Source organism: Syngnathus leptorhynchus, chromosome 17, assembly GCF_054491065.1.
Source record: "Syngnathus leptorhynchus isolate UIUO chromosome 17, UIUO_Slep, whole genome shotgun sequence".
NCBI classification, from domain to species: domain Eukaryota; kingdom Metazoa; phylum Chordata; class Actinopteri; order Syngnathiformes; family Syngnathidae; genus Syngnathus; species Syngnathus leptorhynchus.
The window spans coordinates 7,969,029-7,975,013 of NC_141211.1; positions in this window are offsets into that span (position 1 = coordinate 7,969,029).

Here is a 5,985-nt window from a genome sequence, read left to right on the forward strand (position 1 = left end):
GATCACAGATTCACAGTCATAGAGGAGAGCGAAGGCAAAAAGAGGACTTTTGTTAACTGTTTTCCTCGGGTGACACGGTGCTGGGGTGGTTTTGGTAACATTCTCAAGTTGAACCACGAGGCTCATGTGTCTTCTTTTCTTGATGGGTCCAAAGCTGCAGTCAGGGGGCCAAAAACACCTACGAGACAATAAGGGTTACAAGGGTCAGAATACAGATATATGTGTTCAAACCATAATGGCATAATGACATGCAGTTTGGGTTCAGTTCCCACTCAGTGATGAAGTGAATGTGAGTGTGATGTCATGAGTGTACAATTTGTTAATGTTACTACACAAATAAATTAAAAAAAAATCGAACACTGTGACCCCAAAACATATTTATTATACTTTCATTTTCTTAACCTTAGATAATCTGACACCTACAGGTTCTACTGTACTGCGCTAAAAATACCCTCATGGGTTTGTTTCAGCGTGCTAATGAGACAAGATGAAAAGCGCACGGTCCACATTAGTAACGAAGATGAATACTAATTTTGTTTTACTCTCCAAAATGATCAATTAAAGAATTGTTAAATAACCTGATCACTGGCATACAATTAAAATCTTAATGATGCCATTCTTCAGAGCTGTTTGACTAGTAGTAAGTCCAATACACTGAAAATAAATATCTATCCATCCATCTTGGATACTAATTATCCCTCCTGGGGTTGCGGTCGTGCTGGAGCCAATCCCAGCTGAGTCGGGAAGAGAGGCACGGTACAACCTGGACTGGTGGCCAGGAGATCACAAAGAAAATAAATGCCATAAATAAATCAACACAAGCATATAAATACAAGCTTTAAAAAGCACTCTTTCATGGATGGGGCCCACGCCAGCGCCTTTCCCTCACAACTCAGTTCATTTGGTTCTTGCTCCGCACATTATTACAGACGAATGGGCAGTGCTTATCGCACTCTGGCTTTAGTGACAGAGCCGTTTAGGTGTGATAAAGGCTTGATGTGCTACCCACATTTGCTTGAATGCCACATCATACCTCCATGGTGTTCAAGCCTACAATATCCACTCTTTCCCCTGCCATGCCGCACACACGCAGCATTACTGGAGGCTCGAATTTGTGACGTGACTGCAAATGTGTCTCGTTAGAAAAACCAGAACCGAGCAGCCAGGAAAACATATTTGGTCAACTAACAGCAATGTGAGTGACTCCATAACGTGTCACACACCCGAGCTTGTAAAACTGGTCAAAACAACTTGAAAGCCGTTTTGGTTTGTACATAACAAATGCAACTTGACAGCAGTCTTGAAGTAAAGCATTGAATTTATGATTTGAAAAATAAAAAAACGAAATATAACCTGAATAAATTATTGACAGTATTACAATGATCCAAAATGAATGAGAATCAAAATTCTGCAGTATCAGTTGGTTGCCTGGCAACCTTACAGCAATGACAAGACTTCTTGAAAGTCCAAGAATTCCTCACATGACCACTTCAGAACAACAATTTGCGCAATATGAATAGAATCATGCTGCAGACTTGGTTCTTTGGATGTTTGTGAACAGAATTCTGAACGTGCAATAAACTTTCATCAAATCAGTATTTGATTTTTTTGGGGTTAATTGTCTAAATGTACTGTACTATACACACAGCAATGTTTTGTCCCTGAACAAATACACTAGAGTATCAAGGCCAGAATATCTAGAAATATTCTACTGGGACGTAAACACTCGCTGCTCGGTTGTAAACATAACCTTTGATAGCATACAATATGTGGCGTTACCCTATTGTATTTGACTACCGGAGATGGATGCACACGTTTCAACGCGACCTTGATATTCCATGTTGCCAAAGTCTATGGCCAACCCAAATTGGTGTGTCTACCTTACATTCCTAACATCTGCTCACGTCAACCATCTAAAGGCTGAACTGGCACTAAAGTTCCGTCTTTGCACATTAAGTGGAATAAGCCGACACCCAAATCACCTGGCTGATGTAAGATTCTCAGGCGCCGCTTGATACAAATGGTGGTGCTGTCAGCTAAGCTGCATGAGAGGGTAATATCTCCCAGTGACTGGGACATTTTTATGGCTGTGTTTAAATGGAACAGTCAAGGTAGTTTGAAAAAACTTTGGAGAATGGGAGGACTCATCTTCTCATCCTAGACATTGAAGCTACCACCCATTTGTGTTCAGGATATGTTGGGAGCTACGAAAATAGAAACGATGAGGAGATGGCTGCTTCCAGAAGTAGCAGCCATCTCTGCTTCCAAAGTACATCATAACCTTACATTTTATTTTCTCAAAAGCCACATCTTAAAGTTTCTCTGTTGTCCAACTGTGTGAGGCATCAGTGAAGCAACACGTAATATTTTACGGTCCTACTTTACTTGAAGTAGTGCTTTTAAAATTGACAACATCATAAAGTGGCCTCATGTTTGAAGAAGCTTTTAAGGCAGGTGCAAGACCGGCACGACAGCAGGAGAGTGCTGACTGAACACCTTACTTTTGATAAATATGTCAAATGCAGTCTTGTGTTACAGCCTTTCGAAAATAAGGTACTTCTACTAGTAAGATGTACTATCATAATTTCAAATCCCAAGTTTATCAGTTTCTCTCTCTCTCTCTGTCTCTCTCGCTCTCCCTCGCTCTCTCTCTCTCTCTCTCTCTCTCCCAAAAACATTTTTTTTAAATGCTGAAAATGTGATAACCCCCAAAATTGGACAACAGCCTATAAGATTCTTTAAAGCCCACATACACAAAGTTCTGGCAGCAATTCTGTTATAAATTATGCAGCATGTTACTTTAATGGAGACTGAAGTCCTTGAAGACAAGGGGAGTGCTGTGGGGGCTAATAGCCAAAGATTTGGCAGACTTGATTAATTTAGCTTTTAAACATCTCTTAATTTGATCCTCACTGAACCCTGCTGAGAGGATACTGGAATTATAGAGTCATATTTTCTTTCAAGCTGAGGTTATGAAAACAATGAGTGTGATTAAGGTCGCTGCATACAGGGAGACTCGAAAAGCATCTGAGTCATATTTGAAAAAAACAAATTTAGGAGAAGAAATTGGACAGGGGAAAAACATGGCACACACTTTACAAGGAAAAGCATAGACATGCAACTCTCGACTTGGCACATTTCCCACGGAAATATTCAGAATAGCTAGACAACAATACACTTTGCACTTTGTACAAATAAAGTCCATAAAGATCTTGTATTCAAATTCATTGTCCCATTATTTAACTGTACATAAATCCCATTACGTTCTCCAAAACACTCACAATGTGCTTTTTGTTTGTTTACTAAATGTAAATGATTACATTTTGCACTAAATGCAAGTCTTGGAAGAGCAGGTTGAAAAAGATCTAATTCGATCAAACAACAGAAAAAATATTTGAATTTACCCACAATTGCCTTTGGTAATACCTTTAATGCATGCAATGATGTTCAAAACAGAATCATCTGTGAAAGAAAGTTGTCGAAACGACATTGTTGCTTTTGTATTTCCAAATGATGTGGGCATTTTTTATTTTATTTTAAAAGCTATATTTTGACTTGTTTTTTTGTGTAAAAACAATTGAAAAATTCCGGCGATGCGTACTTTTCTTTGACCAGTGACAGGATGTATTTGGACTACTGCTGGTTAAAATTAAATGCGATGGGATCTGAGTGGCTAATCCATTTTCCAGTGAAAGCTGGAGGTGAATTGGAAGTAAGAATGTGCTCATTAGATACAGGACTCACTCCAGGATCATTTATGCAAATAGTCAATTCTGAGAAGCCTCAAGTCAGGCACACTCACACAGTCAGACCCGTAATTATCCCTATCTTTTGGTGTGGGGCTAGCATTAATGTGATAATGAGAATGGTTTATAGTGATCACAATGAATGTGTGGGCATATGCTTGTGTGTGTGTGTGTGTGTGTGTGTGTGTCATGTCTCACTAATTAGTGAAGAGCCATATAAGAATGATTAGTTGTGTTGCTTGTCTGTCACAACACTCCTAGCTTGAGTGACCAGTCTGACAGCGTCATCGCAAGCTCTGAGGCATCTTGAGAACTAGATAACAAAGCCCGGCCATGATGACGAACGACCATATTTGAGTCTCACTGTTGTTCCTTTTTTGGAATAATGATAATGATGGAGATGGTAATCTTTTTTCACACTTGGCACAAAAATGTGGAAGAAAAAAAATGGAGAAACACAGTGAGGAGATAAAGGCAGTCTGTAACGGCATGTCTAGAGGGGTGCAATTTAAAAGGAGATTTACGGGATGACATTGAATTAACTAGCTTACGTTCCTCAGGCAGCCATGTTCAATGCTAAGCCCCCCGAGCAAAACTGCAATCAGCTTTTATTCTCCAGTGTAGACTAAAGAAAAGTCAAAAAGAGTCTTAGGATCTCGGGCTGATTTGAAATGGAGAAGTCGGTATGTAGCGATGTGCCTTGACACTGCTCTGGCCTACTTTACGCGTGACCATTCTAATGTGGCAACGCTGAGCGAGAGCCCCTCAATCACATTTCAAAATTGCACCATACTTTATCTAATCTCTGGATTGAAGCACGGAGATGCACTGACCAATCATTTCGTACTGGACCAAGGTCTTGGAGGGCAAATAGGACAAAGAACACTCAATGTCGACAACATTATGTGTATCTTTTGAGACCCAGTAGAGAAGCCAAGTCAAATCATTTTGCCTTTACAAAGATACACAGTACAAAATATGTAGAACACGGACCTCACCCGAGGTTGAACGTTTAACAAATGTGAAAACAATCATTGTTTGTCTGACCATGTAAAAAAACAAAAAGAGATATAGCCATAGTTCGAATTCATTCTATTGCATGGGCGCACCTAGATTGAGTGTCTATTTTTCATGTCGGTGACGTCGACGTGATCTGTGTTATGACAGCCGAGTGAGGATCGGGTTGTGCAAAAGTGTGCTGCTGCTCAGGATGGGCCAGAGACCAAAGCAAATTAGCTGCACTCTCATTAGCATTTGTGTCAGTGAAGTCAACTGTCCCTTGCTAAAAGGAAACCAGATAACATCACTAACATGCACTAATATAAACAACTCTAGAAATAGGATTTTACAATGCCAACAAAACACTTTGGTCTGTCTCATTGATTGACAAAATCTTTGGTCAGACTTTTATTTAAACAGACGGAAACTTACAGTTGTGATGTCAGAGGAAAAGAAAGACAGCGTAAGTGTGAGGTGAAATGAGGAAAGCGGTGAGGGGAGCTTCAAAAAGATGAGGAGGAGCAGATGTCAGAGGGAAAGAGAGGAAGGAAAAACAGGCTAAATGGAGGCGAGTGCAGGAAGGAGGTTGGCACGCATGGTTAAGTGGTCAAGTTACAGCTCTGCTGCCCTCCACCATACTCAGAGTAGATACAGAAAAAGTCTACACACCCTTGTTCTAATCACAGGTTTTAGTGATGAAAATACAATGAGAAGAAGAAAATTCATTTAAAAAAAACCTTTCCCCCAAAACAAAGTATTTGCCTGAACTCCTATACTCCACGGTGAGAAGCAGCTGGAGTGTTGAACACCCATCTCGCTCAGCCCCGATGAAATTCATTCCCTTATCTGAACGTAGCTCTTCTACCTGGCCCCTTCTCGCGATAAATCCACCCAAGGCGTTGAGAAACGAGTCAGTGTCTAGTGAAGCCGCCACCTCGATGTGAACACCTCGAATGGCTAAGTAGTCAAACAATCCTTGGATGGACATTGAATTGACTGTTAAGAGAGGTCGACAGAAATGTCAAGAAATGGTATAACAAGTACCAGACTAGACCAACTCTGGAATCAACAACAATCAACTCCTCATGAGCCATATCTACTAGATATCAGAAGTACATTATTTTACCCAAACTTGATTAAAAAAAAAAAACAGATCCTCCAAGCAATTAAGTCGACACAAACTCCTATTTTTTTCTTCCCATCAAAAATCTATTTGAACAAGAAACAAACAACCTTGAAT